The 27867-nt window shown below is 53.8% G+C and overlaps 1 protein-coding gene across 6 annotated transcripts in view; it reads left to right on the plus strand.

Moving 5' to 3' along the window:
* Window positions 1-3069: 3069 nt before the first annotated feature.
* Window positions 3070-27867, plus strand: part of ZMIZ1 (zinc finger MIZ-type containing 1) — a 226957-nt gene continuing 202159 nt past the window's right edge. For all 6 annotated transcript variants that reach the window (XM_053922731.1, XM_053922730.1, XM_053922735.1 and 3 more), the window contains exon 1: window positions 3070-3392. The gene's annotated coding sequence lies outside the window, so the exon portion shown is untranslated. The remainder of the gene's footprint in view (window positions 3393-27867) is intronic.

A 27867-nucleotide genomic window follows, 5' to 3' on the forward strand; every position in this document is an offset into this window, starting at 1 on the left:
GTCCCAAGGACTAGTACCCAGGGTCCCCAGGAGGCCTGGGCCCAGGTGTGATTTCTTCAAGTTGCTGCTGTCAAGTGCCATGCTTGTCCAGCTGGGAAGAGCTGAAATTCCCCCAGGCTCCATGCTAGAGAGTTGGACTTGCTTTGTGTGCTGGGCTTAGCTCCTCTGCCCTCTCAGAAGCTTCCTAGTTTTCAGATGTAAAGGGAACTGGGTGGGGGTAAGGGGATCTAGTCAGGAGCTTTTAAACATGAATGGTCATCCCCAAGGTCACCTGCATCTTCTACTTCCTGGAGGTGGCAAGCCCATCACTCATTGAGAAATGTTCAGAGGACTAAGCATACTGACCTAGATGGTCATCGAGACAACAGGAACTGTTTTAGTTCTTGGCTGGGGCTGGATTTTTGCTCTTCAGGTCCCTATGTTATTCATCAGAAACTCTACCCTGAGATTTTGGACCTGAGGTGGGGGTGTCATTGTGGCTTGCTGCAATGCTATGAATTGCTGGAAATGGAGGGCAAGCTGTGGCTCCAACCACCATTTAGCAAGCAGAATTCCTACCTTCCAGTCCTGAGTCAGGCCAAGGGTTTCCCAGGTTGCCTCCCCTCCACCCCAACTAAATCCATATTTAGGAAAGTGGGCTATCCAGAGGCTGAGGGGAAGGGGCTCCCTCCCACAGGAATGTGCTGGGACCATGCCTCCCTGTTGTCCCTAGAGGTCTAGAAGTGCTTTCATACCAACCAACCTCCCCAAGGATGTTCATCTGCCACCTGTGCCAGAGCAGCGTGAAAGCAGCCCCTGTCACAGTTCGAGACTGAGGCCCAGAAAGGAGTGTCTTCCCTTGAACCTAATGGCACTGAGAGGTATAATTTCCCCTGGGAAAATCAAGCAAGCTCCCGGAATCCCCACGCCCCCCACGCCCCCGTGGACCTGAGCTGCAGTCCTCTGAGCCCTCAGGAATCCAGGCTGAGTTCGCTGGCTGTCAGACTAGTGCAGCTTTGAGAACGAATTCAGGGCTGGCAAATTCATTTTGCCTCCTCTCCCTCACTTGTGAAAGGAGTGATCTTGCGGGCCCTGAAGGAGTTCAAGCCGAGGTCAGAGATGCTTTCTGAAAGATGTCTAAAATGGGGGTGAGGAGGGTATTCCGGCCTCCTCCCCGCATTGGCCCAGGGTCCGCGCTGATCACTCCCAGGAGGCCGGGGACGACCCCCGAATTCGTGGCACGTCCGCACTCCCAAGCCGGCCTCGTCAATCAGGCAACGACCCTAGTCCAGCCAAGACGTCTTCCGTTCATCTCAAGCCCCGGGGGAGACCCCCGCCCGGCTGCCTCCGGGTGTCCGCCCCCAGCGGTGTCATTGTTCTCTGACGTCACGCAGCGGCCCCGCCCCTCGACCCCCACTCTCCCTGCCCCCCCACCTCCAGTTCCTGGCGCCCCAGACCCTGGAGCCTCCTAAGCCCCGGCCGAACAGGGCTCCCCCCTTGGCCCGGCCCGGGCTGCGCCCCCTTGTGCTCTCCCCAACTTGCCTTTGTTATTCCAGCTCCCTACCTCGCCTCGCCTCCGACACCGCGGCGGACTGCAAAACGTGGAGAGCGGAATCACCGCCACACCTGGAATCCGCAGAGGGCGCTGAGCCGCAGCCTCCCCAGCTTGTGTGGGGAGGGGAGCGCGTGCGGGCGCGCAAGTGTGTGTGTCTGTGTACAACCTGTGCTGTTCGAGAGCTGATTATGATTTGGGACTAGGAGTGCTGCAAATCATGAGTGGTGTGCTTGAGGAAGGGGTGTAGAAGAGGAAGGGAGGAGGACGTCTGTATGTGTACGTGAACGTGAGGATTTAGTGCACAGGGTAATGTTTCGTGTTTTTTTTCGAGTGTATGTGGGGTTGTACACCGATGTGTGTGTGCATGTGCAATTGAGTGCGCCTGTAAATGTGCTTGCTATGGCCGTGTACACGCATATTTGTGAGGGAAAGTGTTTGCCTATGTGTATGCGCGAGGAAGCGTGTTTGTAATACTGAGTATGGGCGCCAATGTGTGTGCCATTTGTGTAGGAGTTTCCGTATGACTGGCAGTGGACAGGAGCCAAGGTGGGCGCGCACTTAGATGCATGCTGTCAGGGGTGGGACTTCTAGGGGAATGACTCGAGTTGGGAACACCCAACTGAGCCTTGTGAGTGCCATCGCTCTCCGAGACCCCTGGGGAAGTGCCGGGCTCGGGACTGAGGGATGGTCCTGGGTCCGAATGCCCCCACCCCGCCCGAGCCTATTGGGCCCAGGGTGCTCCACGGGGCCTTCGGAGAAATCCGCACGCTTCTAGATGCGATGCTTGCCCAGGACAGACTAGGCGCGTCGCTCCTTCCCAGCCGTCGGGGTGCCGTGCTCCAGCCTCCCTCAACATCACCCTTGGTGGCAGTGGTGGGCTGTCCTTTACACGCTGCACCCTCATGTCGCCGGGCTATGGGAAGAACGCCAAAGCCCCCTCCAGAGGAAGGTTTTGGCGGTCTTGTTAGCAACTCGCTCACCCCCAATTCCGGGACCTGACAGTGTTCTCAGCCTGGTGTGCATTCCAGTCGGGGGCGTAGGAGCAAAGGGGGGCACTCCAGTGAACCAGGTGATTTTAGCCTCCTCCACAACGTGGTCCCTTCCTAGGCTCAGCATTTCTTTCAGCATTACTCCAAACTTGCTGGGGTGGAGGTGGGGGCGGTCAGGGAGTAGTGAAGGGAGAAGAAGAGAAAAGGGAGGTGAGTGCAGGGGGTGGAGGATGTCACGCAAAGCCCATCAGAGCCAGAGAGGGGAAACGCTTGAAGAGGGCTCAGACCGAGAAGCAGGGAAGAAAGACGGCAAAAGAAGGGAAAGACGAGGGAAAGAAAGGGAAAAAGGAAAGGGAAAGAGAGCGGCGAATGCGCAGAGAGCGCGCTAGAAGAGCAGAGCGGAGCGCCAGCGGCAACGGCGGCTCCGCACTCCGCTCCGCATGTAATTCCGCGCCGGCTTTTGCGGACGGCCGGCGGCGCGGGGCCCTTTGGAAATAGAATAGCCAATGTAATCTGACACTTCAACTTGCTCGGCTCCGGGCGAGTTGATTCACTTACTCACCCCCTAACGCCGAGTTCCTTTTCACTGTCTGTGGACATTAAAAAAGCGAGCGGCGGCAGGCGCCCGGGAGAGCAGGCGGCTGGGCGGCGAGCGGGCGATCCGCGATCGGGCGGCCGAGCTATCGAGCAGCGCTGGTGCTGCGCGGTGACCCCAGCCCAAGTCCGCGCCGAGCAGGAGCCAGAGCGGAGCTGATCTCGGCGCCCTCGCTGAGCTCCTCCGGGCCGGAGCCGGCCCTGCCCGCCGGTGGTGGCGGCGGCAGCGGCAGCGGCGCGTCCTCCAGCGGCGGCAGCGGCGCTCGCAGTGCCTGGTAAGTTTGAAGCCAGACCAGGGCGCCCGCTGGCCCCGGGCCTGCCTCCCGCTCCCCGTGTACTCTTGGGGTGCGAGCGTGGGACGTCGGATGCTTGGGGCTTTTCCGTTTTAAGGGTCCGCTGGGGCCAGAAGAGAGCCAGTCGGGCGAGCGGTCGGCAACCGGGCTTCGCTGCGCTCCGTGGCGGTCGGGGGCAGAGGCCCAGGCGACCGGCGAACGCCAGGCTGCGCGGAGCCGGCTTGGACTGCGCGCGGGGGCCGGGGCTCGTCGGGTGTGCGGGGCTTGAGTAAGGGTGTGCGCGCGCGGACCTGGTGCCCGCCTCCTGCCGGTGCGCCTCCAGTCTTAGTTCTGTACACCGGGGGCCGGGCAAGATGGGGATTAGGAGAGGCGGGAGGGAGGAAAGGACCGGGCTAGGACCCCCCTCCGTCTCCCTCTCCCCCTTTGGGGAGACTCGAAGTTGTGCGCCTCAGTGTGAAAACAACCAGGAAGGGACGGCGCCGGATTTCGGGGTGGCAAGGGATGGTGGTGTTAAGTTGTGCATCTGAATTTCCAGGGAAAACACACACTTTTGTAAATGGGAAGTGGGGGTGCGGTTAAGTTGTTTGTGTGTGAATTGCCCGGGGAGACTCCGCGCACCGTAAAATCGGGGAATGTCAAGGGGTGTGTGTAGGCGCTTCCTGTAGGTCTTTAGAAACCGAAGGGGCATTAAGAGCAACGCCTGGACGGGGCTGCCCCGGCCAGCAGAGGAGCCGGGAGGGAAGATGTGCGTGTGTGCGCGCGCGCGTTGCAAATACGAAAGTAATTTCCCCGTGTTCTTTCTTCCTCTTCGTCTCCGGCGGCGGCCCCGGGGGAGTGGGAGGTCGGCCGGGGCGGAGGTTGGGGGACCGAGCCAGGCTGGGGCTGGAGCTGGGGTGGAAGTCGTGCTCTGGAAGCTTGTTTCACATTCCTGTCGTCTAGGTTAGGGAGAAAACAGTGGGGAGAGTGGCCTCGGCGTCTGGGGCGCAGGCAGCGGGCGAACGTCGCCCCCTCGCCGGGGACATCTGTCCAGGAAGCCAGCCGGGCTGGGAGAGGGCCCAGTGTGGAGGGCAGGATCCCCGCCCCGGAGCAGCGGGGGCGCAGGCGAGGGGCGGCAGCCTTCCCGGCCATTGTGCGCCAGCAGATTTTCACGGGAGACTGCCCCGGAACCGCCGGAGAAGGCCGGGAGCCGGCCTCAGCCCCGGGTTTAAAAGACACTCCAGGAATGTAAACAACCCCGGCGGGAGCGCGCCAGGGCAGCGGGCCGGGGCCCCCCACCCCTCCCTGAGGGACTGCCCTGCGGCGGGGCCACCCGGCTTTCCCCCTCTACCTGCCGCAAACTTTTTTTCCTCTGCTTCTCTTACCACCTCGCCCCTCCGGCGGGGCACAGAGCGAGGGCCACTCCCCGGACACGGGCCCGGGGCGTCTGGCACCCGGTGCCGGACCCCGTAGGCTTGGCGACCCGGCCTCCTGCTTGGGTGTCCGGAGTCCCGGCTGCACCTTCCTGGGAAGGGCTAGCTTCCAGGGCAGGCAGTGCCCGAGTAACTGGGGCTCCAAGAGCTTGCTCGCCTGCCTCCCTTCCTCCCTCCCTCCCGCTGCTCCTTCCCCCGCTCTCCCCCTTCTCCTCTCCCCTGACTGCTTTTCCAATGCCCTGACATGAGGGAGGAAGATTTAACTTGGCAGCCCAAACAAATGTTCTCTCAGAGGTCCTCCAAGAAGCTGGCGGCTGGGCTGGCAGAGTGAGGGCACTGCTCCGCCAGCCTTTTTCTCCTCTCTGCTCTGCCGTGGCCATTTGGAGACCCCTGGGTGGACTGCTCAGGGCATGGGAGAGTAAGACCCAACCCTACAGATTTAAAAGGTCAGTGGGAAGCCTCCTGTGGAAGCCACTGGCTTGGTGCTGGGTAGGAGTCACCCGGAGCTGCCTTTTGGTGCCAAGGGTTTTCTGGAGGACTTTCTTGAGCAACAGTTTGTCTCTCTGCTGCAACCCCGGGACAGGGCCTGGTGGACCAGAGGGCTAACCAGTGCTGTCTCCTCCTCCCTGTGGGTGTGAGGACAGGCTGGTTACACAGGTCAGGGCAGGAGGCCAGTGGCTGTTCCCAGAGGTGCCTGGCTTTGCTTATTTTGGGGGTTTTTTTGAAGGTGGACATAAAGAGTCAGGCACTATGGCTGCAGAATGGGCAGCTTGGCTGGTGATGAACTCCAACTTGCCTTCACTGGCGTTTGCATGGTCCAGGGAGTTTAAAAGTTGCTTGTAAACTCTCTGTGAAGTTTAGAAGAGGGAGCAAGTTCCTAACTTTCTCTGTCCTGGTTGCTTTTGGAGGTGTCCAGAGTGGGGGGAATTCCTGGCCCCTTGCTTGCGCGCTGCTTGGCCCTGGTGGTGTGGTTTGTGAATGCCCCAAGCCTTGTGCTGACCTTTCTTAATTCAAGTTGAGGATGTTGAAACACCAGCATCAAACAAAAGACACATTGAAGCCGTATCTGCCACAGAGCACGTGTAACTTGGGGCCAAGGGAATGCATTTGGAGGGAGATGGTGTTTTCTTCTGAGTTTTATGATTTTGGTTGTGTTTTGTTTTTCCCAAAAGGACAGAAGCATCTCCTTGTCCCAAGTCACGAGGTTATGAAATGCTGTTTTCACATGTAAATCTCCAGACTTTAGACTTCTGAGAGTTTGTGGCAGTGACTGGGGGGTGGGGGGAGCAGTAGGGAGATTTCAAACGTTTTAAATGGTTTATGGATTGAATTTTGAGGCATTCAGCATATGGCTCTCAGAGGGTTGCGAATAAGAAATTGCTGGACTTAGGAGAAATTTTGATTAACTAGCCCTGTCAGAGCAGAAAAGTATTGCTGGCTTCTTTGTGGGGACAAAATGTCCCTTTTTTCCTTCTAAGGAAAGAGGGAAGGAGGATCCTGCTCTTTACAGCCAGAGGAGCAAAGTGAAGAAAGGTCCAGAGACTGTGGGGGTTTGGCCACAAAACCTGGTTCCTCTCCATCTCTCTCTCTCTCTCTCTCTCTCTCTCTCTCTCACACACACACACACACACACACACACTCACTCACTCACTCACTTCCATAGCAACAGTCACACAACATTATTGCCATTCCTGGTGCCCAGAGATGTGCCCCAACTGGCCAGGTGTCCATTGTCAACTCATCCTGGAAGACTGCAGAGGGAAGGACCCAACTAAGAAGAGCTGCAGACTTCATTTTTTTCCTCATTGACAGAGATGGTGGATAAGGAAGGAAGACACTTTGAGGCCTGCTGTGTCCTGAGAGTTTTGTTGTAAGAGTACGCATGTGTGAAGTTGCTGATACTAACTTCTCTGGCCTTGGCCAAGGTCCAATAGGGAGCTGTGATCCCAGCCTCAGGGAGAGACGTTGCTGTAAGAAATTCAGGAGCCAACAAGTTAATTTCCGGAAGCTTCTCTGGGCACTCTGTCCAGAACCAGGAAGTAGGGCCTGCCAGGCCATGACTGGGTCCCATACATTTTCATTCATAACTTTGCTCCTGGGAGCCCTTGCCTGGCTCCTATCGCTACCTCATCTTTATGAGGTTCCTTAGGTTTTGTGTGGACAACAAAGGCTGGGCTGCTGTAATTACCCTGGACACTACTGTAGTCTTGCCTAGTGACTACTCTGGTTTCTCAGCAGAACACAGTGGCCTCAGCCCACGCCCGGGGGGGGGGGGGAGGTACTCTTTGTCCCTAGAGCCTGCAAGGATGAAGGGAAGCAGAGCCTGACTGGGCTGTAAGCTCCAGGGATGATTCTGAGGTTGGGTTCTCCCCTCTGGGAGGATACAGGGTGGTTGAAAAGAGCCAGTCGCAGGCACAGGCTTTGGAAAAAGAATCCAAAAATTCATCGTGATTATGTGGATCTTCCCATTACCTGAGGAGACAGGGAAGAGGTGTCAGGAGACTGTAGATGGCTGGCTCCTTTGGGCCAGTAGTTTCACTCTTCTGGGTCTCAGTCTCCTCATCTGTAAAATGGATCCAAAGGCAAAATCTCTCACCTACTTGATTGCTGTGAAGATGAGACAGATGTCACAAGAGCCATGGGCATGTATCCTCCACAAGCCTGGTAGGCACTGGGCACAGAGTGGATAGAGCACAAAAGGATTAGATTAGGATGCTAGAAGCATTTTCCAGATGCTGCTCTTCCATCCAAGCCTACCTCCCTGACAACTTATTGTCCAGCCTTGTCTTGCATGCCTCCATGACAGGGCACTCACCACCTATGGGCAGCCTCTGCCTTTAGTGGACAGGTCTGGCTGTTAGCATGCTCTACTGCATGGCATACCTTCTAGAAATCAACCCCTCCTGGCTCTCACTCTGGTCTTGAGGTGCTGGGGGCCCTCGAGACCACAGATTTCTTCTTTCCTGAATGATCACAGATTCAAGATCAGTGTCCAGGTGAGCCATAGTGATGTGAGATGGGGGGACACCCTCCAAGTGGCTGCTTCCAGCCTTATTGGGAGTGATGTGTGGGGAGTGGGGAAGGGTCTGCTTTCTGTCCTCTGTCTTTGTGTGCTGGCTTTGCCTCTTGGCACTTTCTCTCCTTGGATCAGGTATGAAGAGAAGGAAGGGGATGCATAGCAGGGGCTGGGGTTTGGTCAGGGGCCCAGCATTGATGCCACAGATATTTCCTGAGAGTCCACAGTGTGAAGCCTGTGGCCAGTGAGAGACCCAGAAATGTGTAAGACAGTTCCTGTTCCTTCCGAGTTTACAGTCCACTCAGGACAGGAAGATCAGTCCAAATAAATAATTAACCACTACCAGCTGGCTGCCTGCCATGGGGCGCACGATGACATTAATAATCACGGCCCCTCGCCTTTGTGTGGCACTTGGTGGATTTGAAAGCACTTTCCAACTTTGACTAACTCTAATAGTAACAGTGTAAGCTAGGTTCTATTTGCAGTTACCCCCATTTCACAGAGAAGAAAACTGAGATTTGCAGAGGTGACATGACTATGGTTAAGGCAAGACTCTCAGCTTTAGGTCTTCCAGATGCCAGCACTCTGTGCTGTTGCCTTCCCAGGCACCAACTGGACAGCGTATGGTGCTGGAGCTGGTGTGGACCCCAAGAATAGGGATGGGGGCCAAAGGTTGAGGAGGAGCAGCTGTCCCCAGGAAAGGTACGGGTGAGCCTCACCTGTGTCTTCTCCCACTTTTGGCAGCACACAGCCTACCCCACCAGCAGCTGTGCCCCTGAACTTGCTTTAAGCCCCAAATCCTGCCATGACTTCCTTGGTGCACATGTTTATACACAGACCTTCACCCCCATCCCTGGCCCTGGAGCAGGAAGCAGAACTGCTTGTAGGCCCCAGGTTCCTGTGCGGCCCAAGGCTTTTCCTGGAGCTGTGATGGTTTCTATAGATACAGACATTGACCCAGACTGCCCCTCCTCAGGCTGAGTCAGTGACCAGGCCCAGTTGGGTAGCTGCCCTGTGGAAGTCCTTGGGTTCCTTCTACATCCTACACAGCCTACCTGCTGCCCAGGACCTGTGCCTGGTTTTCTGAAGCTCATCTGAGCATCACCCCAGGACAAGGCTGTATCAGGTGGGGTCAAAGCAGGGAGCAGCTGGGCGGGCTGACCTGGCATCTCCCCAGGAAGCCTGGCCCAGTTTGGCACACCTGCACAGGTAATAACTGAAGCCTGGGAGGGCCCCGGGCCCCACCTGTCAGGCCCAGCTGCTGGGGTTACTACAGGATCATGCTGGGGGAGGCCAGGGTGTCTGAGCTAATTAGATTTCTTAGATTTCAATGTGCCCCTAATCCTGTTAGCCTGGTTGTAATTGTAACCACTTGAAGGTTTCAGCCACGGCAGGCTCTTGAGGACAGACAGCGTGGGGACTGGGGACTCCCTTCCCAGGTCTCTGGGGCGGGGGCCTGCGTGACGGTAGGTTGTATGCTTTTCTGTAGAATCTCAGCATCACAGACTGTCAGAGCGGGCACAGCCCTTAGAGATCATCAGCTTCAACCCTTCACCTGACAGATGGGGAAACTGAGGCCACCTGGCCTGGAGCCTCAATGACTGGTGGTGGCAGGGTATCAGGGACTTGTGGTGGTCTGACTTTGTGATCTTTGTCCCTGGAGGCTTCAGGGCAGGTCTAGAATTGCCCAGGGGCTAGTGAATCCTCCAGGTGCAGAAATAGGGGTTGGGGACTTCATTTGTCCTGAAGCCTGCTCCCCAACTGGCATTACCTATTACAAATCTCTCTCTCTCTCTCTCTCTCTCTCTCTCTCTCTCTCTCTCTCTCACTCACTCACACACACACACACACACACACACACACGCGCGCGCGCGTGAATTCTGGGGCCCCTAGGATTCTGTATGCTGGCCAGGGTGTCTGCAGAGGACAGGTGCCTGCCCCTCCCAGGCATGGGGGCTTTCTCCCTTCTCTCCCACCAGTCTTTCCCTCCATCTGCATGGAGGGTCCAATTCCATGCAGATGATTGCTTTGCCAAAAAATGGCAAAGCTATTCTGATTGGGGTGGGGAGTCTGTTGAAATATAATCTCTTTGTACTTTTAAGTGGCCCTTCCAAAATCTTTTTTTTGGGTGTCTGGCTTTAATGGAAACTGCACCCACTGCCACCCTTTCCCTGTTCTTCCTCCATTTCCATTTCCCAACAACTCTAGTCATCCGCCCACAGAGGCTGGGTTTGTGGCAGTGTGGGGGGAGGGGTGGCTGTGCCGCCTTCCAAACCCCTGCCCTGGGGAGTCCCACCCAGCAGTTACAGCCTGTCCTCTCTTTTTGCTTTGGAGCATTGGGAAAAGACGTCTGAAACCTCCTTCCACTCCAGAAGCTCCCTGGCTCTGTGTTGCCCCTCTAAGAATGTGGTATAGAATTGGGGGCTACAGGGGTTACCTAGTCTGACCTTTCCTTTTCTGATCCAAGATACCCAGCTATGGAAACAATTGGCCATATGCAAGGACAGCAGCGAATTGGTGACAGAGCTGGGCCCAGAACCCCGTTCTTCATCCCATTAGTTTATTAAACATTTATCGAGCATTTACTGCTGGCCAGGCGCAGCTATGTTAGCCACCCTTCAGAGCTCATAAATAAATGCTGTTCATCTTTGACTTGGGAAGGGCCAGCTGAACCTGGAGGGCAGGGCTCATTTCTGAACTCAGGGTAAGAAATAAGGGACGTTTTCAGCAGTACCCCCAGATCCTACCCAGGATCTCGGCATATTTTTGAAAAGTAACAGTATATTGATTGCATTGCAGATTTAAGGGAAGTAAAACTTAAACCCTCTAGGGAGGGCACAAGGTGTCTCATCTGCCCAGGCCTCTTCCTCGCCTGCCCCCCACCCCCAGCCAGCCCTCCAAGTGCTGATTTTCATCCTTTGCAGGGATAGTAGCCCCTGCTGCTTTGTTCCTGCCATCATTTCCTCCACAGATGGAAAAGCAGGGAAGGAGCCCTCTTGCAGGAACTCTGGGAGTCACCAGGTGGCAACATGTGAGGAAGAGCCAGTGGGCTCAGGACAGGACAGAGGAGGAGATGCCAGGTACCTGGCCCTTGCTCAGTCTGCTGGCTATAGCCCAAACTCCTACCCAGCTCCGTGGTGAATTTGACTGAAGCTGGGGAACAAGGCAGATGGCTCTGACAAGCCAGCACCCTGGCTGAAGGACAAACTGGGTCCAAAAACCTAGGGAAGGGTCCTGGAACACTTACTTGGCCTTTGCAAGCAGGGAGGGCCCTTCGCAGGTCTCTGTCTCACCCTGGAAGGACTGGCCAAAGGTCACACAGTGGGATAGATCCCCTGCACTTGGGTATCTCAGCAAGGGGGTGCTGAGTGGTCTGGGTGGGGAGGAATTAAAGTTTCCATTGATGTGCTTCGGGGCTCCTGTTGTTGTTAACATCTTTAAAACAACTTGCCAAAGTCTACCATCAATATCACGATAGCCAGAATTCCTTAGACAACTAATTTGTTTTAGGCTCCTCTTAGACTTCCTGTGTTCAACTCTCAGCTTCACCCTTTGTGATTTCTGTGACTCTGAGAAAGTTATGTTTAGCCTCTCCAACTTGGGTCTCCACATCTGCAAAACAGACTTGCTAATAATATATAAATAACACACAGCCTTCCCTACAGGTTGAGAAGATGGAGCACAGACAGGGCCTTGCACACAGCAGACATTCAAGAAACAATAGCCTCAGTCATTGTCATGACTATTGCTCTCATGCAGGTGTTAGCATTGTATTATCTCCAACTTAGAGATGAGGAGACTCAGGTCAGGTCGACTGCCCAAGGCCACCTGGTATCTGAGGACCAACTAAATCCAGGCCTGGGATATAGGCTTCCAGCCCCCCAGCCGTGCCGCACCCCAGTGCCTGCCATTATTCACAGTTTCCCCTTTGTAGCGGAAAGGGCTGGCAAGTTATCTCTGAGAGCTGAAACACACACCCCCTCCACCACTCCCCCCCCACCCCGAAAATCCAAGTTCAATTAAGCCTACCTGTGAAGCCCATTTCCCTTAGAGACCCTAGAGGGATCATTGAAAGGTGGAGATTTGCATATCTGTGTTCCTGCCTCAGGACCTTGCTTTCCTACCTGCAAGTGAAGGCTAGTGATAATACCCCTCTCCCTCTCAGTCTTTTCCTTGGTGGAGCAGAGGAGGGCATGGAGGGGCCTGGCCTTGTCAGCCATAAACTATTGTGTAGCATCACTTGAACTGGAACTAACTGTGGGACGTTAGGGTGGTCACAGACCCCTCCTGGGTCTCAGTCTCCTGATCTGAAAATCATGAACAGACCACATGAAGGTTTTCCAAAGTGGGTTCTCAGAAACACCAGTCCACAAGAGGAAGGATTGCAGATCACACTTCCCTCTCCTGGGAAATTGTCAACCTTTTGACTCACCCAGGGTTTCCCAAACTCTAGTACACTCCTCCCACCTCCCTTTCTAATGCAAAATAACTATTGAAGATAGCAGTGGAATATCTTGGGAAATGCCAACCTAGATGGTCCCTTCCAGCTCTGGCATCCATGGTGCTGTCCAGAGGATGGTCTCCCTGCCCAAGGACCACTTTCCCTGGGGGACCACTCATGCTGGCAAGGATGAGGACAGCTTCCACGTGGACAGAGATCTCCCCCAGTCTGCTTTCTTGGCACTGCTTCTTGATCCTACCCTACTCAAGCCTGCAGGTCTCTATCACTTTCTCTGGCCTCTGTTTCTTTTATTGTTACTAGACCACAGACCTGTTTGTTGTTGGGCAGTCCTGAAAGCAAGGCCAGCTTGACAGAGGGGTGGCGCCTCTGCCGTGTTCCTAGATATGGGCCTCAAAGACTTCCAGCTGTCAGCAGGAAGGGCCTTGAACCTGACCTTCAAGGGTTGTGAGCCCCTAAACCTACGTGCACACCTTCTGCAGTGATGGTCCACGGCTTGTTCAGATCCTCAATCAGTTTGGATGCCTGAAAGCAGTGTGTAAGAACATTGGCCTTCAACTGAGGGTCTAAAATGATGCTGGCCCTTGAGTGGATCAGGACTGTTGTGTTGCCTTTCTCTACCTCCTGCCCACAGACCCTTTCATTCCAACTCATTTGTGCCACCTCCTGAGCCGCGGATGTATCGTGTGTATAACTCTGGCATGTACTAGTGAGGAAACTGAGGCTGCGGGAGGGGAGGGGACCCAACCAAGGTCACTAACAGTGGTCTTCCCTTGGGACACAGACCTGGCACAAGACAAAGGTAGCCCCAGGGGATGGCCGCCTGGGCTGACCAACCTCACTGCTGAAACTGCTCAGTCTTACCTTCTATGAGAGGCCAGAGTGTCAGGTAAACATCCGCCAAAGAGCTAAGTAGGGATTAGGGTGAAGGGAGGAAATTCGTGCCCACTCCCTCCTCTAGGGAGGCTAGGCAGGACTGGTTTAGGACTGAACCCTGTATCAGGAAGCTGATTTCAACCCTGATGACTACACTGCCTATGTACCCTGCTCCGGTTAATGTTTCCTTCTCAAGGGCCGTGGGGAACACGGACATTTCCACGCAGAGAAGCACTTGAGAGTGCTGGTACGAATCAGTTATGAGCCCTTAGCTGGGGGTGTCATGCTGCTGTTAGCAGTGAGAGGCACCCGGGCCCTGGGGAGAGCTCTGGCCCAAGCTGGGTTCTCATGCTGGCAGGCCCACGGCGTGACCATGCAGGAGTCGCTTTACGTCCTGGGCTCACAGTCCTCATGTCCCTGCCTTTCTGGGATTCTGAGGAGTGGGCTTTGTGGCTGGCAGGGCGTGGGGTTAGGAGACTGCTTGTTCATCAGCCTCCTTGCTTTGCTCAGTCCCCCTGAGCTCCAGGACCCCCTTGTGCTTCCGATCCTGAAAAAAGAGAGGAAACCTCATGTGTTATTCCTCATCTGGTGTTTGGAGATGGTATCATGGCTGTGAAAGGAGCTTCCTTGAAGCTGTGAGTTCAGCATTGATTTATTTTCTACAAAAGGACGTTGATTCCTCCAACCAGCCACAGCCCAGTTGACACCTTCATTTTTGCTTGTGCTTCATCTGCAGGGTTGATCTCTTTAGGCAGAAGGAGTTGAGCTGCTTCGGGGGTTGGAATCCTTGTGGGCCCCAGAATTCTTGGAGCTTACTGCCTTATGGACGGCTGCCCTCTTAGGCAGCTCCCCAGAGGTGTCTGGGTCAGCAAGATATCCATTCCTCCTGCCCTTATCTTCCACACACACACCCCCGCGACCACCCAGGGCTTCCAGATACTCCTATTCCTGATATTCATGGGACCTTTGATTCTCAAGATTGCAAAGAAGCTTGGTGGTTACGTCATGTGATGCCTGTTGCACAGCATATCCGCAGAGCATCTTCTGATGTGGGTTAGCACATCTCCAGGGACAGGCTGCTCCCTGCCTCCCAGCAGCCCCTTCTACCTAGGAAGTTCTACCTTTATGGAGCCTGGAAGGATGCCTCCCCCTACTTTTCATCTCAGAACCATGTGGAATATGGTGAACTCGGGTCTTGGGAACTCTCTTCCATACCCTATGTTAGGGATATATCCCCAGAGGCTTCTCCTTTCCACACTGAGTCCAAGGCTGGAGTAGGCAAAGTGGGCTACCTGGAAGGAGTGGCCTTCTTCTCTCCCCTTATTATCCCCACCTCTGGTAAGAGCCCGGGCAGCTTGGAGACCCTGGGGAAAGCTCTGGCCCAAGCTGGGTTCCCATGCTGGCAGGCCCTGACCTGGAAACAGTCTAACCCAGGTTTTGAAACATGGAAGTAGGCTGGGGAGGTCCCAATGGTGGCTTGTTGGGGTCCAAGGGAATGAATGTGGCCTGATATCTGCCAGATGGTTCAAGAAGGATGTCTTCCTATCTTCTCCCATCATGCTCACCTGCCACTAGAACTGGGGCTTCTTGCTTGGAGGGGAACCAGGGAGCTGTGAGTAAGTGCTCCCTCCCTGTCTGCCTCCACCCACCTCCTTACTAAGCCCATCTCTGCCTGGCTCTGCTCCCTGCCACTGTCTCAGGGAACATCCTGACTACGTGTCCTGAGGCCCTAGAGACCTGGTGTGTCTTCAAAGAGCACTGGATTTGAAGTCTGAACTGGTGGCACTGCCTCCTCCTGACAGTCTTCCTTGGGGCTATTGCAAGAGTCAGAGGGGAGGACCAACACTCTGCATGCTGTGCAGCGTCCCTGTGGCAGGGAGTGTAATGTTTTATAACCTTGTGCAGTGATGAAAATGTCAGCACAGAAAGGCCTTGGAAATCATCCAGGCCAACCCTATTGTTTAGCTGCTGAGTCTGACCCCAAAAGGTACAGAGGCTTCCCCAGGTACACAGGGCAAGTCTGTGACAGAGCTGGAGCTAAAACCCAGGCATCCTGACCATCATCCATGCCCAGCCCCTGCTTTATCATTTGACAGAAAGCCTTTGCTGGAGTGAGACACAGGGAAGTCCTCCCATGTCTGTGGCACCAGGCTGCCCTAGGACTTACTATCCACATATCACAAACCTTCCGATCCTTATGCTCCTGGCTGTGTTCACTGGAGCGCTGAGCCCAGGGGCAGGCAGATGTTCCCTGGAGTCCCTATGAGACAGCTGACTCCCCCAGCCTGGGGCCCCTGCCCTTTACCTCCTGGGTCTGGTTAGGCTGCCCCATACTCTTTCAGCTATTACCTAAGACAGGAACAGGGTTTCCAGGAGCCCACCTGAGACCCCTTGCCCAGGTGTCTGACCCAGCTGACTGCAAGGATGTTACCCTGGCATGGAACCATGGCTTGAATTTGTGGCCCTGGTTTCAACCTGGTATGACCCCTCCTAGGGCTTTGAAGACCCAAAGATACCCAGACTGTTGGAGCCGGAGGAACCTGGGCAACCGGCTTTCTCATCCTCTCATCCTCATTTTCCAGATTAGGGAACTGAGGTCCAAAGATGGAAGGAAGCTGACTGCAAAGCCAACACAATACCAGATTCTCCCACCTTAGCCAGGTTGGCCATCTCCCATCCCCTGTTCCCTGAGCTGGGTTCCTTGGGCTGCTCAGACCTAGTGTATATGGAACAGGGACAAACCTACAAAACCTCAGGCAGGCCGTCTGCCTTCTTTGGACCTCCATCTGCCCATTTTGTTCACCTCTCTCCTCCAAGAAGACACCTGCCTGAGTCAGGCCACTCCAGAATCCCAGAGCTTCAGCAGCCAGGTGACCCTTGATAACTAAACTGGCATTCTTATAACCTGCAGAGGCACAAAAAGGGAAGTTCTGCTTCCCAGGGTGGCGCTGGGGAAGCAGGAAGGTGAGTTAGGGGAGAAGCCAGGCCAGCTTGCTCTGGTCTGAGCCTGCACAAGCCCCTGGGTCTCTCTTTCCCTCACCTTGGAGGTGGCTGGAGCCAGTGTTTGTCGGGTGGGCCTTGCCTCCACTGGACGCTGCCCGCTCAGCCCTGAAGGCTGCCCAAGGCAGGTAGCAGAGTTGGGTGGGTGGGCAGTGCCTGCTGCCATGTCTCTTCTCTCTCCACTTCATTGCTCAGAAACCAAGAGTTAGCCGAACACAAAACCACAACCCAGCTGCCAGCACCCTCCAGAGCCCTGCAATACCTGTGTAGGGCAGTTCTGAGGACTCCACACCCTCTGTGCAGGGCTCAGACTGGTGAGGTCAAAGGTCTCATCTGCCCAGCATGGGGCCAGACCCTGAGCCAAGTCCCCGCCCTCGGTGGGCAGAAGCCTCAGCCTAGCAACACCCTATATGAGTCCTGTGTGATACTTAGCCTTCCCCATCAGGCCCAGGAAGAGTGACTTGGGATGAGAGGACCTGTGGGGCTCTCTGGGCTGCTTGCTCATCTGTAAAATGGGCAGGGAGTGCCCTCCTTCCAGGGCTCCTGGGAGTGAAGGCTGGGAAGGCAGTTTGCGCCCAATAAAACACTTGTTAGGACTGCCAGTGGGAGGCGAGCGCGGGCCTCAGCCAGAAGGATGCCCCAGTGAACATCTTTTTCGGGAAACGAAAGCCTGAACCTTTTTAGAATGAGAATCTGGCTCTGTGTATGAGAAATACCTCCCCTCTGTTTCTAAGCAGTTTCCAGTGGCCAGGAACCCAGCTAGCCATCTGTTTGTGCCTCCCCTGCCTATCAGCGCTCCCAGTGAGTCTGGTGTTGGGCTAAATAACACCCCAAGGGCGGCTCTGGGCACTGGAAGGGGCCCTGGCCACTTCCCATCTAGAACACAGATCAGCTTCCTGACCTCATCAAGCCCTTGGCTCCCTTTGCCCTCAGTATCCCCATCTGTGCGTTGAGGCCCATTCTAGCTGGGACTCTTGTGGAAGCCTGTTTGAGCAATATTACCTCCAGGCTAGGTGAGGCTTCCTACTCCAGTCCCCCAAGATCAAATGTTGGCTATCTTACCTTTGCTCACAAAGTTCTCACTTTCCTTACACAAGGGCCTGCCAGCTGTCACCGGGGCTTTAGCCTTCATCATGTGGACTGTGTCCTGAGTCTCGCATGCCTCAGTTTTGTTATTTCCTCCACCTGGGGGCTCTCAGGTATCCCCCTCTGTACTCCTCCAGGTCTCTGTGTTCTCCCCCACTGGACTGTCTCCTCCACAAAGGTACGAGCCGGATCTTATGCCTGTATCCAGACGGCAGAGCAGAGAAGGTGTTCATTAAAGCTCTGAGAGATGAATGATGGAATGGAAACCCTCAGCTCTCCAGATAGTTCCAATTTTCTCAGCACATGGGTTTCACTATGCTGTGTTCCCTTGCTGGAGTTTTGCTCAGTAGATGGGATTGGTTTTGTTTTGTTTTGTTTTGTTTTGTTTAATCAATATTTTTTAGTAAGCTCTAAGGCCAGAACTGGTTTTCTATACTTTTGGTCAGGCCTCATCTTTCTATACAGATGCCTTCTGACTTGCATTTTTGCATTTCCTGTGTTTACCTGGTTTGAGCAGCTACTTTTTTCCTTTTGGATTCCACATAGTAAATAATGCCATCTCTCATTTTATTCAGATTTCTCATATCCAAAAGGCAGCAAGAGTTAGTAGACATTCTGCTTTGCTTCTTCTCCACTTTGTTGTGTTTTTAGCTTTGTGTATTAGATTTTTTCTGCCTTTTCTTCCTGCCTGAACCCAAGCACTCCATCTTCCCAGGGCTGGTTCAGTGCCATTGGGTCTGCTAGGACCACCAAGGGTGATGGTGTCAGTCGCACACCATACAGCTTCGGGCACTGACACTGTAGTCCCCGTACTTTGTACGTACAAATTTCTAGTGGATGGTGGCAAAGTGTTTTGAGGAAGGGAAGCATGCTCAAATTCTTACAAAACCACTGTAAGGACTAGGAGCAGGACTGCCATTGGCCCGCCGCCCCAACTGAAACTCGGGAGTCACCCTTGACTCCTCCCCAGGTCTGCAGCCTGTGCCATTAGGTTTCCAGGTTCTCACTGCCCTGCCCAGAACCTGGCCTCTGAGAATATGTAGACAGCAAACTGATGCCTCTAGACTCCACCTTCCAAATGTTTTCGAAGCCACCCTTCCTCTCCACCCCATGCTGCGGCCTTCTTCCCTCAGGTGTCTGCCTCCAGCCTCCCCTCTCCTATCCTCCCTGCATTTGGCTGCCAGTGTGACCTTAATGAAAAGCACCTCTGATCCTATTACCTCCTCTGCTCTACTTAAAACTCCTTCATGACTTCCTACCACCTACAGCCTGGCACTCAGGGCCTGTCATTCTCTGTCCCCAGCTGAACTTTCACTTGTGTGTGCTTTGCACATTCTGTTCTCTGCTCTGTCTGCCTGGTGAACTCCTATGCATCCTGCAAAGCCCTGCTCAAGACTTGGCTTATACTTGTACACCAGCCAGATCAAGTGGAGTGGTTCCTGCCTTTGTTGCAGCTCCCTCAACTCTGTTTTCTGACTGCTTTTAAAGCCCTCATTGGGCAAGACCACAGTTCCCTTCAGGGTACCCCAGCCACCGCATTTGGCATCTAGCAAACATTCCAGAATGCTTATAGAATAGGTGAATGAATAGATGACAGCATCTACACTTTACATAGAGCTGGTTGGTTTTGTGGTTTGGAAATCTATCTATCTTTGCATTCTAGGTAGATGCCTTGGAAGTGACTTGCATACTTTGTTTGAGAAAGTCTTGAGTAACTTCAGCCCCAGACTCACAGCTGCCCATGTACATGATCTGAGCCCTTGGCCCCTTCTTTTGCCCTCCCCCTTTCAAGTCAGAGCCAGAGGGTTGTTTGGGCCGGGCCTGGTTTCCAGGAGCACTTCTTCACCTGGGTTTTTTTGCCTAAAGTTGCCGAGGTCTGAGGACACCTGGGCATCTGCTGGGCCCATGTCGTGCCCTCCTCAGGTTGGCTTCCTGGGAGAGTAGGCTCAGCAGCAAGAACATGGCCAGGGTGCAGGTGTAGAGCCTCTTAGGCAAGACTCCCTGAGTAGGGCTAGGGACTGGAGCCTCATATGCACCAGGTGAGTCTGCAGGCAAATGGGCTCCAGCTTGCCTTGGTGCTGGGGGAGGGTGGGAGGGAGAGCCAGGCCTGTTGGGTAAATATGGGTGTTCAGACCTGCCTAGGCACATCCTTGACTACATTGGTTAAAGGCACAGAAAAGCATTTTACTGAGCTGGGAGTTGCTAGGTGTCAGCCAAAGGATGACAAGGAGGGATGCTTGAGAGTCTCCACAGACCTTGCCTGAGACTTGGCCCCTCCAGTCTTTGCTAGAAGCAGAGCATAGACTACAGGAGGCTTGGGGGTCCCCAGGCCTGCCTGACTGCTGTCCTGCCCATCCCGATGATCATTTCTCCACTTCAACCTCAGCAGCTCCTCAGGACAGGGGGTTAAGTGGGGCAGTCTGACTGAGATCAGAACTCCTATCCTAGCTGTCCCACTGCAAATGCATTTCATTCCATGTCATCAGAGTCCAAGCTCACATCCCTGGGAACATCCATTGTATACCAAGCAAGGTACTCTGGTGTCTTAGGGTTGTCACAATAGCCCTCAGGAGTAGGTGGTGTTACCCCTTTTTAACCAAGAGGAAGTTGGAGCTCAGAGGGGTGAAGTTGCTTTAGGCCCCATAACCACTAAGGGGAATCTGGTTTCTTTCTCCCTACATGTGACCCCATCTTGATTATTTTTTTAAATGCATGCCTGTTGGTACAAATGAGTAACCCTATGGGCATAGTTACCAGCCCTGTTTCTGGCTGAAGCGCCTGGGCAGGTGCCCAGGCCAGGGCTGTGCTGAGGACTACGGACAGTGGCCACGGAGCCCGGAGCAGCTGGCGGGTTTATTGCTGCTGAGGAGAGTGTCTCTGGTCCATGGCTAGAACATCGGCATGTTGCGTCATTCTCCCTACCACATAGCTGGAGCTGATGGGCCCACTGTGCTCTGTGCACTTGTGTAAGCGCAGAACGAGGGCCACAGCGCTGACAGGACTGGAGATGCTACCCATGAGCCCAGCACTGCAGGCAGGAGTGTCGCTCGCTTTCTCAAAGATGAACTTGGCTGAGGGTTTCTTGTCTTCCCGGATTTCCTCTCAGCTGGTTTGGGCTCAGTGCTCTTGGAGTCCCTGCCTTACTCAAGAGGACGCAGTGGTCCTGTCTAGACCCTGAAAACCTAGGGCCTAGGAAACCTAAGACCGAAGTCTTGAATCAGATGGGAGTCAGAAATTGGGGGTGCTTGCTGCATGCTTCTCAAAGGAATCTTGTGTAGGGCATGTCAGCCAGATGTGTTCTTCATCTGTTCATGGGGTAACCCCTGGCTTTGGAAGGCTGCACCTGGAGTGGGGAAACAACTGGCTGTTCCCAGGACAGAGTCCAGACCTTCCTCCTCCTTTATCCCTCTCCCACTCCCCCGACCCAACCCAACCCCCAGTTCCCTTTTGCTCACATGAATGTGTCCCATGTATGTACACACAAGTCCCCGGTTTTGGGGTGGGGGGAGGAGCAGGTTGTAGAGAGACAGGATGAGCCCAAGTATAATTTTATTTATATGGTTCTCCTTTCAAGCTGTCACAGTAAATCTATTTTTCTTGTCACTTTGTAAATCATTATGCAGGATTAAGCGTTTTACCAGCTCTTAAGGCTTCTGGAGCCATCAACAACCCCGGCTCTTTCTCTTCCAGCCTTCTGAACATGCTCCGCTGCTCTGGCGCTGGCCTCATTGCTGTTTCTTTAGGCCTGAGCAGTTGGAATGAAAGTGGGGACCTGGGAGATAGCTCACTCATCAGCTCACCCATTTTCCATTTTGTTGATGGAACAAGCTTAGGAGGGACGGACTTCCTGTCCCAGAGCACACGATGCTCTGTTTTTTTCTGCCCCGAAGCAGTGCAGAGGGAAGCTGCTGACAGTAATGGGGGCACTGCAGTTGGAAGGGATTTTCCTGTCACCCGTGGTAGCCTGGACATCTCTCCCCACCCCATGGCTGTTGCCAGATTGCTCAAGAACCAAAGAGAGCCCCAGCTCTGAAGAGGTTTTTGAAGGGCAGGATGAAGGGGGGGAGCCCAAATATGCCTGTAGCCAATGAAGGGCCTTCTGCTCCCTCCTGGAGTGCAGGACCAAGGACACAAGCTCGGGTGACAGGGAGTTGGAAGTGGGGGTGTGGTCAGAGGACACACTGGCGTGTGGGATTTTATTATTTATTTCTCTAGAAACCCTTGCCCTTCTCCAGAGAAGGCTTCAGGATGCAAGAACAATGGAGCCATTCGCTGAGATGTTCGGAGTTGCAGACAGTGGCCAGGGCTCCCTAGGCTGAGAGCCAGCAGTGTGCACTGGTGCATTTCCTATCGCCGGCCCATCTGGAGAGGCCTGCTCAGAAAAACAGAAAACAAAAAGGCACCTACCTGCAAGGCTGACACACGTTTTGGGAGCTGAGGCTGGAGAGGCACTCACTCTGAGGGAGCCAGGGTTGGTTGTGTCTCCCGCACTCCCTCAAACTCTGCCAGGTTGGGCTGAGCCCTATTTCTCACTGCCTTTTCTATCACAGTGGACCAGCCTCCCCCAACGCCACAGGATTCCAACACTTCCTCCTGCCTGTCTGCTTGCTGGTAAGGCTCAGCCTTGGAGGCTAACACTTGCCCAACCTACTTCTACCACTCCCACTCCTTTGTCTTTAAACCTGACAAACTAATCACTTGCCTGCAATTTCAGTCCACCAGGAGACCCACTGGAGCTGCTTCTTGGGGCAGGGCCCTTGGCATGGCAAGGGCTCCCAGTGGAGACCAAGAACCTGACTGAGCAACATTCCCACTGCCTCCTGCTTTCTCTGTTGCAGCCCCCACTGTGCTGGGTGGCAGCTGCCTGTTTATTTTCTCGTTTCTATACTGGAGCTGCTTCTACAAGGCCAGAACCTTGCCACTTGTGTCCTTTAGCATGACAATGATAGCATGGGGGCACAGGCTAAGACAAAATTTCTTGAGTGGAAGGATGGCTAAACAAATACCGAGACCTTGACTTCAAGGAGTTTTGTAGCGTAAATTGGAAATTAAGCCTTGGCTACTTGGCAAAACAACAACAATACATACTGAAAGCACCACAGAAATTAGCTAAGAAGTTCCAAGGAGAACTTGGAACAAGTGAGGGATGAGAATGGGCTAGAGTGGTCAGAGAGGGCCTCCTGGAGGAAGAGACTTTAGCTCCAACTAAACAAAGAAGAGGTAGAGGAAAGGCACTTTTGGGACATGGAAAGGCCTGAACAAAGATAGGGAAGTGTGCCCACCTAGAGATCTGGGGGAGTTCAGCCTGTGCTTATGTCTTCAAGAAAGTAATCTGGACCCAGTCTCCAGGGGTAGCTGGCACCCCAGAGGGAAGGCAGGGTTAGGAGGGGACCCTATACTAGATGTAGGAAGGGAAGTATTTTAGGATATTAATCACGTGGCAAGGGGCTGCTTGGATTGGAGGGGGAGACCAGAGCCCTGTTAATTACAGAGGTGAGTAGAGCCCCTCAGGTGTACTTCAGGACCAACCAACCTTGGTAAGGGTGGTGCCTTGGGGGCTGGCTGCTCCTTCAGCCTGGCCCCTCCATACTGAGAGGGTGAGGAGGAGGTGGAAGCAGCAGGTGGTTCTGAAGGTCTGGGTGCAGGCTTGGCCTGGCTGCTTCTTTACAGGGTGATATGGCCCTGAGCCTGTGTCCTCAACCTGCAAAATAAGGAGATATAACAACCCCCGCCCCAGCCTGTCTGCTTGGCTGCTGCAAGGAGTAAGTGGGGCACAACAGGGAAAGGTCTTTGTGAGCTGCCATGGTCAGGTTGTCCATCCCATTCTTGAAAATTGGTGGCCACAGTGGCTTGGCTGTTTCATGGATGCTGGCCTCCTCAGTTCTCCAAATTGGAGGGAGCCCGGGGACCTGAGTTCCATCACCAACAACTCCTATGCCAGGCACTTCCCTCCTTAAGGCCTCTGTTTCTGTGCGTGGGTCGATTATGGCGATCCCTGCCTCCCTAGGTACTAAGAGGCATGGTGAAAGTGTGCCTCACACACCACCGCCAGTGTTCCCTGCTAGGAGACCGAGGCTTGGGCGTCCTTCCGTGGGCAGGGCTCCACATTGCCTGGCAAGCCTGGTTGTCACGACAGCATCATGACGCCTCCTTGTAAGCCTCGGAACCTCCACTGAAAGGTTCCAGTGCATGTCTCTTGGTGTCCAGCGACTTCTAGGTTCATTTTACACTTCCTTGTACTTCTGCCCACTCCCTGGAAGCCCCTTATTAATTAGCCAAGTGAGCAACGAACCCTTATCAGATTCCTTCCACCCACCCCCTGGCAAGCCTTGCACAAGGTTTGTGCCTTTAAGTGATGTTTGTGGCTGTTTAGAAATCCTGACACCAGCTGGCAGAGGGGCGGTCAGGTAGCTCCCTTTTCTATAAGATGGGGCGGGGTTTTTTTAGAACAGATTTTTTTTTTGATAAAAGAGCCCTTCAGAGAGTGAAGAGACAGGGTACAGGAAACAGCACCCCCAAAGCTCTTTGAATATGATACAGGCAGGTGAGGGGCCAAGCTACCAGCCAAAAAGACAAAGGCTCCTGGGAGTTTTACAGAGGGGAGACTAAGGCTCAGAAAGCCAAAGGGACTGAGCAAGAATGACTTACTAGGGTTTCCGCACTGTACCATTATCTCATTTAATTATCCATGTGCATTATCTCATTTAATTCTCCAAAGAACTCTCAGGAGGAAGAGATGATTTTTATCCTCATTTAACATATATGCACAAATGGCGTGGTGCTCAGAGAGATTAAAGCCATGGAGCTAGAACGTGTCAGAGGCAGGATTTGAACACAAGTCTCTGATTCTAGAACATTCTCTCCCACTGTGCTCTGTAGACCCTCTCACATGCCCCCGGATGCCTTGAGGAGGGCCTCTCGCTGGGCCAGCCCCCATGAAGTGCTCTGAAGACTTCTTCCTCTTTCTAGGAGGTGTGGGTGCCCAGGGCTTTCTGTATTGGGGAGATAAAAGAGCCCGTTTGGGATGATTTTATCAGCTTAGTAGGCCGGTTTGACTTACAGGAAGAAGCCAATTTGCATTTTGGGAAAGAGTTGAGTGTAAAGGCTGTGGTGAGCACTGGGTGGATTTATAAATAAACAGTTGACCGAGGGCATTGTGTGTCCCCAGCAGTACAATGCTGGGCTCATATTGACACCACAGACCCGTTCCACACGTCACAGCTGCCCTTTGGACAGAAAGGGCCTAATTGAGTAAGAGCACACTGCTAGAAATGCCAAGGAACCATCCTCCGACCTGGCTTCCCCAGGCACAGGCAAGCTGGGTGAGTTCGGCTGCAACCGGGCCTGTGTACTATGGCTGCTGTCATTGTGTGCCAGGTGCAGAGCCTGCCAGTGATGACATGAGAGGGCTCAGAAGGCTGCGAGCACAGCCTCTTCTCTTCCCACAGATTGAGCCAGGTCCCAAAAGTTTGGGCTGGTTGAACAGTGGTGACCAGGCAGCCTGGGCCCTCGATTTGCCACCAGCAGTCCTTTTGCTTTCTGGATACTAGAGATTCCTAGGCCATGAAATAGGTAGACTTACTTCCCAGGTTATTATGAGAATTAAGCGAGGTGGAGTCAACAGTAGACTTATCAGTTGTCCTTGCCCCTCCCTGGGATAACTGGGTGAATTGGGGCACATTCAGTGCCTCCCTGGGCCTCACTTTCCTCTTGGGAAAGCAATGGGGCTGGATGCTGGTCAGGGGCCTGGGACCCTTAGGCCAGAAGGGGCTGCTTCAGCTCCCAATTCAGCTGGATTCAAATCCTGCATTTCACCTGCAGGACCTCAGGCATTCCACTTCCCTCTCAACAGCTCAGTTTCCCTGGGTGTAAAGTGGGGTTAATGGAGCTCGTTAGGAGGATGAAATGTAATAATGTATGGTCAGTGCTCAGCATAGAGCCAGACATGTGATAAATGCTCATTAGTAAATTATAGCTGAAATACCTATTTCAGGGGGAAAAATCCATTTTCGAATCAGAACACTATTTAGTGAAATACTCTGATTTGATTCCAGATAATACAAATAATAACCATAATACCAGTAGTGGGAAGACCACCCCTGCAAGGCCCGCCGGTTCATCCTGCAAGCTTCCGGAACTTCCTTGTTCACTGCTGATCCCACTCTCTGAACTTAACTGGCTCTCCCCTGGCATTTCAGCTTTTCTGGAGTCCAGCTCACTTGTCTGCTCAGATAAGGATCATCATGCCTTTCTTATCTGACTGCTTTGAGGGCAGATGTGTTGCTTCCCCTGTCCTCTCCTCACAGCTGTCTGCTGCCATGGTAATGGAGCACACCTAACAAATTGGACTGCATGAACAAGGCCTTTTGGGACCTGTGCTCCCAGAGACACCCCCCAAGCCCCTAGACCCCTGTGAGGTGCCCAGCTATTCTACAGGGTGTGGTAAATCTCTTCTCCTTAAAGTCCAGTCTTCAATATTCCAAATCTTTGGGGATCCACGTCTCATGGCCATGGGCAGTTCCTGCACCTCAGTTCTTGTGGTCTTCGAACGAGGCAGCCAATGGCACTAGAGGCACTCTAGGCATACTGTGCATGGCCACGTGGGGAGACATCTTCTTTGGTTGCTGAAACAGCCATCTCCTGAGGCCCCTGTGAGACAGAGGGGCCAGAGGCTTCTCACTCCCATTTTGTAGGGAGGTAATTGGGCAGAACTTGGTACAGTTAATGACATGATCTGCTTAAATGGTGAGGTAGGGATTTGTACCTGGCTTCTGGCCTGCCCTCAAGCCCTCAGCTTCCCACTGGCCTTGCTGTGGAGACTTCCTGAAAGAAGCTGAGGGTGAAGGATGGATTGGAAGAGGAAGGGAAGGAAATGAATCCTGATGGACAAATGTTTGTACAAGGAGGTGGAAAGGAGAGGGCTTCACCGAACCTTTAGTGTGTTGGTCAGAGGTGGGAAGAGGACAATCAACACTGAACAGGCCACGTCCTTAAACAACTTCTTGACCAAAACGCTGCCTTCAGGGGTTGACAGAAAGTGGCTCCTTCAGCCCCTGCTTACTGCAGCCCAGACTCGAGCCCTCACCCTCCCAAGGGTATGCAGGCCTGCCGGGAGGGGGAGGCACTCTGAGAGGCTCTGGGGGCATGATGGTGACCTGAACAGATAAGCTCCCTGTCTGCAGGGAGCCAAAGGGGGGAGGTGGGTCAACAAGACTATCAGTGCCCCCTTTTATAAATTATGGTAAGTGTTCAGAAAGAAACAAGTAGGGCACTGGATGGGGAATAACAAGGGATGGGCATGGGCGGCTTTAGGCAGGAAGCCTTTCCAAGGAGGGCCATGAGATGATGGAGGTGGAGAGCCTAAAGGCAGAGGGAACAACCTGTACAAAGGAGGGCCTCAGCACTGGAAAGAGCTTGGCACATTCTAGAAACAGAAAGGAATCTCGTGTGGCTGGGAGATAGTGGGTGAGAGGACAAATGGCCTGAGACGAGGTGGAGGTGGGCACCACCCACATCTTCCATCTTTTCTTGGGTCTTCCACTTGCCCCAGGATAGCCAGCAGGGTGGCCAGGCTTGTGTGAGCATGGGCTTATATTTGCCTGTGGGTTCCATATGGGCTGGCCCCCTCCCCCAGCCAAGGGGCAGATGACAGATGACATTAACGGCTATTTCTGCCTCCTGCCGGCCACTTCCATCTTTACAGCATGAATGGGAGGCCTGGCCCAAGCACTAGATCTGTCCCTGGCGTGTCTCTCCACTGGGGCACGGTGTGTGGCATTCTCTACCACCTGGTATCTCGGTGACCCTCCTGCTGTCAGAGAGAGGAGAAGGCATAGGGGTGGAAGGGCCATCACTGAGGGTCCCAGGATAAGCCCAGGTTCTCCCACCTGAGGTCAGCCCCAGCCCCGCCACCTTTATTTACTTTGGTCCTTGCTCAAAAACTCTGGTAGCAAGCTGCCTGAAATGAAATGTGAAGAACTCAAGATAATAATAAAATCAATTGGACTGTTTCCTCAGTAATTCTAGAGACTGATGCATCATTAATGTTGGTAATACAGTGCCTGTCAGATCACAAACTTCTCAATAAATGTGCAGCTGGCAAGCTCTGATAGAAATTGGAGGCAAGCAGAGAATGAGATTTGGGGCCTTTGATATATGGGGTGTCAGCAGTGCGGTGAAGTTTTTATCAATTTCTGTCACTTTGGGCTTTTGTACTCACTACATATGTGGTCTTCATGGCACCTCCCTGTGGCTCCCTGGATGCTAACTGTCCCGCATCCCCCGCCCAGTAGTGTGAAGAAGAAGAGCTGCCAGAGAGGACTCAACATTCATCCTGGAATCTTCTTTGGGACCTAGTTACCAAGAACTTCCCAGGCAATGTGGTTGAGTTGATGGTCAAAGCCAGAGGCCTTTGGACCTGACCCCATGGGTCCCTCAGCTACTCCACAAGCATTTATTGAGCCCTTGCTGGGTCCAGGACACCACGGGGCCCTGCCCTTGTGGGTTCTGGGTGCTTTGATGGAAGCCTAGGGCACAGGGAGTAGTCAGTTGGTCATTTCTACCTAAGCATCAAGGGTCAGAGGAAAGTGGAAGGAGTTCCTGAACTAGTGT

Source organism: Desmodus rotundus, chromosome 4 (assembly GCF_022682495.2).
Source record: "Desmodus rotundus isolate HL8 chromosome 4, HLdesRot8A.1, whole genome shotgun sequence".
In the NCBI taxonomy this organism is placed as follows: domain Eukaryota; kingdom Metazoa; phylum Chordata; class Mammalia; order Chiroptera; family Phyllostomidae; genus Desmodus; species Desmodus rotundus.